The following is a 10,779-nucleotide window of genomic DNA, read 5'->3' on the forward strand; positions in this document are numbered from 1 at the left end:
CTAGAAGGAGGAGCCCGAGGGGCGGAGCTAGGGGCGTGGCTTATGGAACGTGCGTCGGGCTGGGGGCGGGGCTAGCGGGTGGGCCGCGCCTCCTGGCCTCTCTGACGGGAGGGAGGGAGGGAGGGAAATCTGGAAAATGTGGAGCCAGATCCAGAGACTGGCTTTGTGGAACAGGCTTTGTGCTTCAGCCACTGTTTCCCAAATTTAAATAGTTATTACTATTACTTAATATTTACTTATGCACTATTACTGAATCTTTCTCTTCAATCGAGTTGTTCTTTCTTTAAACTTCAGCAAACAAATTTTAAAGGGAGATCTGTTATCACTCCCAAGCTACAAATAGAAAATCAGTATCACATTTCTACAGGACACTGGAAAAATACAATGGAAACAATACAATCTTATAAAGTCATGCTGGATACTGTTGCCGCTGAAAAGGGAGATTAAGCATGATTAGAGAGGTGCTGAAGACAGACTACCACCACACTGAGACTTCCTAGTGAAAGCAGAAGTAATCTCTATCTCCCTTAGAGTCAAACTATTTAAAATTGTGTCCACATGCCTCCTGGCCATGGGGTCCAGCTCCAGCTCTGTATAAGATGGGGAGCCTCGGGTTTGAAGAGAGAGACTAAACCTCAGTCTTGAAAGGAGCAGGCCTAGAACCCAGATGTTTTGAATCTCAAATTTCTCCACTTTTCACTGCACCAAATTGGCTCTTGTATATAGCCCACTTAACAAAAGCTACATCTTTTTAAAAGGCAGGCTCTGCTAACAAGTCTGTGTGGTTTTCTTAACCAGGAAAGTCAATGATCAATTAAACTCCACCCTGAAAGGCCACAAAGCCCTCACAGTAAGGAGTCTGCACAGGACAAATAAACCACATTTACTAAGCCAGATAAATTGAATGCAAATTTGCGCCTCATTTGTCCCATTCTCAGTCCTCTGGGTTGATTTTGCTTGACCTGCTGGCAGCAGGAGGATTATTTTTAGCTTGCCATGTGGGCATCTTTTCACAAACGAATAACCTGGCGGGTAGGCAGCAACCCTAGAGGGCCAATGCTTACGTTTTACCATTTCTTTTTCTTGTTCCTATGCCAGGCACCTGTGCATCTGACCTCTTCCCAGCCAAAAGTGCCCTTTTTCCTCTCCAGGGATGGGGGTGCTTTAGTGGGGGCAGAGGTGTGTTGTGGGTATTTATAAGCCTTTGTGTTGGCTTTGTAGCTGCCACCAGACCCTGTGCTGAGAGCAGGGAGGACGGTGAAGGCAGGGGAGTCCCAGACCCGGGCTTCAAATCCACTGAGTGCCTCCAGTTTGGGCTCTTGAAATGAACTTTCCATGAGCTCGTACACTTAGTCACAGAGACAGGAGGACAGGATTGAAATAATACTATATTAATAGTGAACTTTTTGTATGCTTATTATTCTAAGCACTTTACATGAATGAATCCTCTGAGCAAGCTATGACTTAGGTTCTACTACTCACATTTTACAACTATGCAAATCGAAGTACAGAGAGATTAAATTACCTTTTAACACAGATGGAAACCCGGAGTCAGGATTTGAACCCATGCAGTCTGGCTTTGGTACCTGTGCATTTAAGAGTGCCAGTCGTTCTCAAACTCTTACGTGCATCAGAGTCACCTGGAGGGCTTCTGAAAACAAGAGGTGCTGGGGCAGACCCCCAGAGTTCCTGATTCAGCAGGTCAGTAAATCTAGGGTGTGGCCTGAGGATTTGCATTTCTAACATTTTTTCCAGGTGATGCAGCCACTGCTGGACAGGACCATACTTTGAGAACCACTAACCTACATTATACGCCGCCCCCTCCCCAGCCCCCAACCCCAGCCCCAGTCAAATGCTGAGACTAGACTATATGTGCAATATTCCTTCCTATTTCTTCTGGGCATTCTCCGTGAAAATGTCCCCACTCTCCCTTTCTTAGCTTGCAAATGTATTGCCAGCCCTCCTCATTCGCCACAATCACACTGGCTGTTTTTCAAAAACAATCAACCTAATAATGTGTCAAATGAATGGATCTTTCTCCTCCCATTTTCCCTTAATGTTCTTGAGGAAAACGTTTCCCACAATCATCTCTTCCTCTTTAGTTTTTGGCAGCCTCTCTCAGATGGCCTACATCATCTAAGACCCTCTTGGGGTTCTGATGAGAGCCTGGAGTGGGGAAGGGTCCTGCTCAAAGGCTTCGCAAACTTGATTTTTACTGCCAAGGGAAACTCATTCATTCAGGCAACAAAGAGTCCCTGTGGGCCTACTGTGTGCTGGGCCCTCCGGTGCCGGGGATATGGTGTGAGGGAGAAAGACATGGTCTCTAATAGGCAGTGAGGTAGGCAGGTGGCGACAGATGGTTTAAAAAATTATTCAACTAAATAGTGATCCTAAGGAAAATCAATGGGAAATCTGCTCCTGTAATCTTCTGTTATGCCATGATCCAGTCCCGCCATGCCCACAGAAACTGTGACATAGTGTGTGTTGCTTAAGCTGCTAAGCTTGTGGTCTTTTGTTATACAGCAACAGATAACTAATACAACCTCTTTGTGGGCGATTTGCCTATAATTATCCAATTTACAAGAGCACACATCTTTTGATTTATCTTTTCTATTTTTAGGACTTTCTCCCACAGACCTGCATCATCCAAAACTGTGGCTATTTACATTTAAAAATTTAAATTAAAAAAAAAAATTAAAAATTCAATTCTTCAGGCTCACTAGTCATATTTTTAGAGCTCAATAGCCCACGTAGCTAGTGGTTACATACTGGACACAGCAGATAGAGGACATTTCCGTCAACACAGAAAGTTCTGTGGACGGTGCTGCTATAGACCAACTCACACTGACATGTAGGAAAGATACATACACACAAATGTCCAGGACAGCATTGGTCATAATAGCAAAGTGATTAATACAACAGATACAATTACTGGTATGTTAACTCCATGAGGAAAGGGATTTTTGCCCATTTTGTTTACTACTGTATATTCAGCTTCTAAAACAGTACCTAGAGCATGGTAGGTAACTCCATAAGTATTTGTTAAATGAATATACAGCTGATAAGGAATGATGTTTGAAATATAGTTTTGATTAAAATAACACCAGGATGCTGAGTAATGCAACTAATATGTGTATATGTTTGTGTATGATGAATAGATGTCTCTGGGAGGTAGGGTGACCAACTATTCCAATTTGCCTGGGGCTGAGGGGTTTCCCAGGATGTGAGGCTTTCAGTGCTAAAGCTGGGAAAGTCCCAGGCAGAGCAGGATGAGTTGATTACCCTACTGGAAGGATTCCAGAGAATCCAGTACAAGTGGCTATTATCAGGAAGTGAAACTGAGGGCCTGGGGCCTAGGTTCTGGGCCTGGAGCAAGACTTACTTGTCATTCTCTTCCCTATTGTATTGTCTAAACTATTCTATCAAGTTCATGCATTACTTTTTAAGTAAAAAAATAAACAATGGTGCATTAGGCCCTGTGGGAGAATAGTTGAGATGAATTAGACATGACAGCAGCCCTCAAATCAAGAAACCCTCAGAGTCCTCTCAGCCTCAGGTCACATTTAAAATTTATTACTATGCTTATCTAAAGTAGGAAGAATTTACACCATGATGCATTTCTACATTTATTAATTTATGGGTAGATAATTTCATCCAGTTCTTCAGGATTGCCAAACTGGGGACTTCCCAGGTGGTGCAGTGGTTAAGAATCCGCCTGCCAATGCAGGGGACACAGGTTCGATCCCTGGTCCAGGAAGATGCCACATGCCGCGGAGCAACTAAGCCCGTGCGCCACAGCTACTGAGCCTGCGCTCTAGAGCCCGCGAGCCACAACTACTGAGCCCACGTGCCGCAACTACTGAAGCCCGTGAACCCTAGAGCCTGTGCTCCGCAACAAGAGAAGCCACTGCAATGAGAAGCCCCTGCACCGCAATGAAGAGTAGCCCCCTCTCACCGCAACTAGAGAAAGCCCGTGTGCAGCGACGAAGGCCCAAAAATAAATAAAATTAAATCTTTAAAAAAAAAAAAAAAAGATTGCCAAACTTGTAAGAGAGCCAGGAGGAATTCCCATCGTCACCACTAGGGGGCGTAGGAGTATCTCACAGGCTCACCTGGCCTGGCTCAACTAGGTGATCATGGCTTCCCTTGCTCTTTACAGTTCCTTAAATGTTTACTGCCCCTACCTCTATGGCTTACTGTACTTAGCATGGAAGTAAAAACCAAAAAGAAAAAGAAAAAGACTGGGGAAAAAAAAAAGGACATAGTCTCGGATTGCAAGGAGTTTTTATTTTTATTTTATTTTTTTTTGCAAGGAGTTTTAACATGAGTGACACTGACATGTAAATGTCTATTTAGGGACTTCCCTGGTAGCACGGTGGTTAAGAATCCGCGTGCCAATGCAGGGGACAGGGGTTCGAGCCTTGGTCCGGGAAGATCCCACATGCCGCGGAGCAACTAAGCCCGTGCGCTACAACTACTGAGCCTGCGCTCTAGAGCCCGCATGCCACAACTACTGAAGCCTGTGCGCCTAGAACCCATGCTCCGCAACAAAAGAAGCCACTGCAGTGAGAAGCCTGCGCACCACAACAAAGAGTAGCCCCCGCTCGCCACAACTAGAGAAAGCCCGTGCACAGCGACGAAGACCCAACACAGCCAAAAATAAATAAGTAAATTAATAATAAATAAATAAATGTCTATTTAACCAAATAACTTCTAGGTGTCAGGTATCCTGATAGGTGTTGAAATTATGGCAGAGAATGATTTGGATATAAACAGGAAAGACGCAGGGGATGACCACGTAAAAAGGCTGCTTCCAGAAAATTGCAGTTCATCAGTTACTCCACCAGCTCATTGCTTTTGCACAGCATTTTACAATTTGTATTATATCAAGGGTCAGCAAGATCCGATAAGAACTAAAACTGAAAAATGGATATTATGGTTGCTCCTGGTGATGTCTAATCTACTTTCTGTCCTTTGGTTGTTTTGTTTTGTTTTTTTTTTTTGGCTGCGTTGGGTCTTCGTTGCTGTGCACGGGCTTTCTGTAGTTGCGGCGAGCAGGGGTTACTCTTCATTGTGGTATGCAGGCTTATTGCGGTGGCTTCTCTTGTTGCGAAGCACGGGCTCTAGGCACACGGGCTTCAGTAATTGCAGCACATGGCCTCAGGAGTTGCGGCACGCGGACTCTAGAGCGTGGGCTCAGTAGCTGTGGTGCACGGGCTTAGTTGCTCTGTGGCATGTGGGATCTTCCCAGACAAGGGATTGAACCCATGTCCCCTGCATTGGCAGGCAGACTCTCAACCACTGCGCCACCAGGGAAGTCCCTGTCTCTTTGAATTTGCCTATAATAGGCATTTCATGTAAGTGCAATCACATAGTATTTGTCCTTTTGTGACTGGCTTCTTTCACTTAGCATAATGTTTTCAAGGTTAATCCATGGTATAGCATGCGTCTAAACTTCATTCCTTTTTATGGCTGAATAATATTCCATTGTGTGGATATACCATATTTTGTATATCCACTCATCTGTTGATGGACACGGGTTGTTTTCACCTTTTGGCTATTGTGAATAATACTGCTATGAATATTGTTGTACAATATTCTGCTCAAGTCCATGTTTTCAATTATTTTGGGTATATACCTAGGACTAGAATTGCTAGGTCACATGGTAATTCTTTTTAACTTTTCAAGAACTACCAAACTGTTTTCCACAGCAGCTGCATCATTTTTTATTCCAACCAGCAATGTACAAGTTTTCCAGTTTCTCCACATCCTTGCCAACATTTGTTATTTTTCTTTTCTTTTCTTTTCTTTTTAATTATAGCCATCCTAGTAGGTGTGAAGTTGTATCTCATTGTGGTTTTGATTTGCATTCCCTAATGGCTAATGATGTTGAGTGTCTTTTCATGTGCTTATTGGCCATTTGTCTGTCCTCTTTGGAGAAATATCTATTCCAAATATATATTCCAGTCTTTTATCCATTTTTAAATTGGGTTGTCTTTTTTTTTTTGTCCACGCCCTGCATCATGTGGGATCTTAGTTCCCCAACCAGGGATCAAACCTGTGCCCCCTGCAGTGGAAGCTCAGAGTCTTAACCACTGGACCGCCAGGGAAGTCCCTAAATCGAGTTGTCTTTTTGTTGTTGAATCGTAGGAGTTCTTTTTTTTTTTAGGGGTTCTTTATATATTCTGGATATTATAAATTCTACTCTTCTGAGCAGCATAAATGCAAGGTGCCCAGGATTGAGCAGAAAGACATCAAGCACAACCATGTTGCCCAAACATCTGAGGCCTACTGTACACCCCAGCCTAGCAAGCCCCATGAGTCTGAGTCAGAAACAATCCTAGCTAGCTTGTGTTGAACTATCACTCCGCACGGGCACCTGTATTAGCTCATTCAATCCTTGGGGGTAGTTAGTTCTATTAACCCCATTTTGCTGATAAGGAAACTGAGGCCCAGCGAGGTAACTAGCTTGTCCAAAGTCACATATAGTTGGAAAGTGGCAGAACTGGGATCTGAACTCAGGCCTTTTGGCTTCTTTTCACAAGTCCCATCATTCTTTTGGCACTTCCTTACTTTCCGGCTCAATAAAATGTGCCAGCCTCACATTGTAATTCCCCTGCCGCAGCTCTGACAATCAGTTGTTCCTCCAAGGCTTGGTTCATTTTAGTGGAGAATGGTATTTAGAAAGCAAGGCATGGGTGCTCAGTGCTTATTGCCACAGCGGTGTCATTTCTTTTTCTTTCTTTCTTTTTTTTTTTTTTTTTTTGCCATACTGCATGGCTTGTGGGATCTTAGCTCCCCAACCAGGGATGGAACCTGTGCCCCCTGCAGTGGGACCAGGGAGTCCTAATCCCTGGACCGCCAGGGAATTCCCCCCTCCCCCCCCACTTTTTTTTTCTAACAGCGGTGTCATTTCTCATAGGCTCCCTCAGTAGACAGAACTAGGAAGTATATCTACATATAGTGTTTATAATTGCAAAATTTCACTTAAAAATCTGGACTTTCGGCTCCTCTTCAGAAACCTGAATATCTGATCATGATCATCTGGGAAATTGGCAACAATCAGCTGGAGGATGGTAGGGGTTCAATAATTTTTGTTTTCTCACTAAAGTATTTATTGAATGCCTACTGTGAGCCAGGTACTATGTTGTATTACATTACTACTAATTTCTGGTACTATATAGTATGAGATGATAGTACTCTAGTACAAGTTATGCCTACCTTATATGTTTGTAAGCAGTTGAGTTTTAATTTCCAGTCCTTACTTTTTATTGCTTTCTTCCCTCTAGCTGGAAGGAAAGCTGGACATGCTTACACGTCCAAGTCACTCAAAGCCCAGTGCAAATGCCACCTCCTCCTTGAGGCTGTCCCCAATTTGCCGTCTCAGATGTCACTTCTCCATTCTCTAAGCTCTCTATCCCTCTCATAACGTTCGCCACCTTCTATCCTGAATCACTGGTTTTTAGTTCATCCTACTCCTAATTTATTAATATTCTCTCTCTCTCTCTTTTTTTTAAAGTATTTATTTATTTATTTATGGCTGTGTTGGGTCTTCGTTTCTGTGCAAGGGCTTCCTCTAGTTGGGGCAAGCGGGACCACTCTTCATCGCGGTGCGCGGGCCTCTTACTGTCGCGGCCTCTCTTGTTGCGGAGCACAGGCTCCAGACGCGCAGGCTCAATAATTGTGGCTCACGGGCCCAGCTGCTCCGCGGCACGTGGGATCTTCCCAGACCAGGGCTCGAACCCGTGTCCCCTGCATTGGCAGGCAGATTCTCAACCACTGAGCCACCAGGGAAGCCCAATATTCTCTCTTTTTAAAAATAGTTATTTATTTTATTTATTTGGCTGTGCCAGGTCTTAGTCGCGGCAGGCGGGCTCCTTAGTTGTGGCATGCGAGCTCTTAGTTGCGACATGCATGTGGGATCTAGTTCCCTGACCAGGGATCGAACCCGGGCCCCCTGCATTGGGAGTGTGGAGTCTTAACCACTGTGCCAGCAGGGAAGTCCCTTAATATTCTCTTTCTGATAAGGAGGCTGCATGCTCCTTGAGGGCAAGGGCTGTATCTGTCTTGCTTGTGTCTGTCTCTGCCCCTTAAATCGAACATCAATCCTGGCACATTGTAGGCATTCAATGAAAATTTCAGTTGGAAACAAATGCTGTTGAGCTCTCTAATGGGTGTGCTACTAGTAGTAGTGTAGTATGGCAGGTAGTAGTAATATAATTGTGAGCAAAACAGGTATACTAGTTTTGTCCTCACAGAGCTAACTGACTTCTAGGGGAGAAAGATATTAATAAAAATCATATAATATGTATTTGTAGAATGATGTAAAAAACATTGATCTGTATTTGCATTATTGTCCACAGTTGGCTTCATACATGTGCATACATACATACGCACCCTTAGAAAATATATAGTATCAGTTGATGTTTTGTTTTCCATTTCAGGGTATGTCTCTTTTTTCCTTCCAAAAATGTCTTGCAGAGTTATGTAGGTTTACATTATCCTTTTTAAGTGATACATAGTAGTCATTAGTATGGCTACACCATTCCCTTATTGATGGACATTTAGAATGTTTCTGGGTTTTGTTTTGCATTACAAACAATGATGCAACAGGTCTCTTTGTGCACTTATGCTTTTTCTCTGGTAGATTCCAAGAAATCAAATTGATGGGTCATAGGCTTGCTTTTTTTTTTTCATTTTTTGCTCTACACGTCTGTGTCATTAGAATTCATGCATTACTTTTGTGATTTAAAAAAAAAACACTAAAAAATAGAAAGATGTAGGTAGATGGTTCATGTTGCTGGCTTTTAGAAAGTAGAGGTGCCTAATCACTGTTACATGACTGTTACATAATCTGCTAATCATTATGTAATAAAAGCTGAAAAGGATGCTCCTGTGATTCCATGTCACCAAGCAGAGAACTCTCAGCCCTCCAGCCCTGTCTAAAAGATGAGAAACATGTCTCCCTTCAGTGACTTTGGTATTTTTCTGATATGAAATGTCACCGAGAATCAATGGCCAGGGTTTCCTACCAGTAAAACCTTCTTAAAAATCTGTTTTCTTTTTTGCTGTCACAGAACCACAGAGCTGGAAGGGACTTATTAGCAGCCTCATGCAGTCTTGTAACAGTTTCCAAAGGACAGTTTTGAGTTGTTGCAAAGGCAGAGGGTTTGGGTAGGACAGTTTTTCTCAGCTGGAATTCCTGTAAACACCATCACCTTACAGGTGATTAAGAGAGGAGCTTAAACGTGAGCTGATAACAGCTGAAGTATACAAAGACCTTAAGTGATGCTCAGACAGCAACAGCTAAATATAGTAATTGCTGCTGTTTGAATAGCTGGTTGCTGGTTCTCCAAATGCTCTCCCATGTATTATGTCATTGACTCCTGAGACAAGACCCACTGACTTTAGCTGGGGACTCCAAGGCTGTGAGAGAATCCTGCAATCAAGCAACATCTGTTGGGTACCTCCTGTTCATGTGCAGAGCTCACAGGAAACAGAGATAAATAAGAAGCTCCAGGTCTTGTGGGGGGTGTCAGGTTTAAGTATATATATATATATATATATATATATATATATATATATATATATATATATATATATATATATATATACTTATTTATGGTAAGAGCTGAGATAAAATTATGAAAGACAGTGTTATGGGGTGGGAAAACAGAGGAAGGTGGGTCTTTGCCTGGAGAAATCAGAGAAAGCTTCAGAAAGGATGTGAGGACTGAGCTGGGGCTGGAAGCCAAGAAAACAAGGAAGGGAAGAGGCAAAAGGAAGAACATTCAAACCCAGGGAACAGCATATAGAGGCATAGAGGCCAGAGGGGAAGAAGAGTATGGTAGGTACAGAGAGCCAAGACCATGTTGGAGAAAGAGAACTTGGCATGGAGTGGGCTCTGAGTCTTCAATAAATGTCTGGGGGTAAGATAGAGAGAATGAGTGGTTCAGTGGTAAATATGTTCAACAAAGTCTTGAGTATGTGCTAGGCACTTTGCAAGCACTAGGGATTCAGTGAGTGGTGAATCACAAAAGCGGAGTTCACGGTCAATGTGGTGGGTGGGAGGCAAATCTATGAAGTGAAGTGACAAGCCACCAGAATTTATGCCAGTGTAGTTTACACTGCAAGTGTCTGGTGAGGTCACAAAGCAAGGAGGCAATATTTGGTTTGGTCTTCCCCAACCCTGGTTTCCATTCAAGGAAGTTGAGGGCTGAGAGAAGTCATTTCCTTTAACTTAACCAGATTTTATTTTATTATTTATTTATTTATGTATTTATTTCTGGCCCCGCGACAGGGCTTGCAGGATCTTAGTTCCCCCACCAGGGATTGAACCCCGGCCGACGGCAGTGAAAGCGCCGAGTCCTAACCACTAGACCGCCAGGTAATTCCCAACTTAACCAGATTTTAAAAACAAAGTGTATTTAGATTATTACTATAAGCCAACTACTGTAATAAGCTGTTTCCATACTCACTTCATTCTCACATGAATCTCAGGAGGCGGTATATTATTATTGCATTTTACGGGTGAAAAAGCTGAGGCTCAGAGAAGTTAAGTAACTAGCCTAAGGTCATGCAGCTGGTAAGTGGCAAAGGCAAAGCTGGAACCCTTACTAAACATAGCCTGTAACATCAACAGTCCTCTCAAGTCTGGATCCAGGCTCACGTGATACTGGGCACCTCACTTGCTCTTTTTAAGCCTCTGGTATTTCCACCTGTAAAATGGGGGTGAGGGAGCCAACTGTCAGCTTCTGGTCAGGCGCGGTCGGGAGCTCA

Source organism: Balaenoptera physalus (assembly GCF_965194825.1).
Source record: "Balaenoptera physalus genome assembly, chromosome: 16".
NCBI lineage: Eukaryota > Metazoa > Chordata > Mammalia > Artiodactyla > Balaenopteridae > Balaenoptera > Balaenoptera physalus.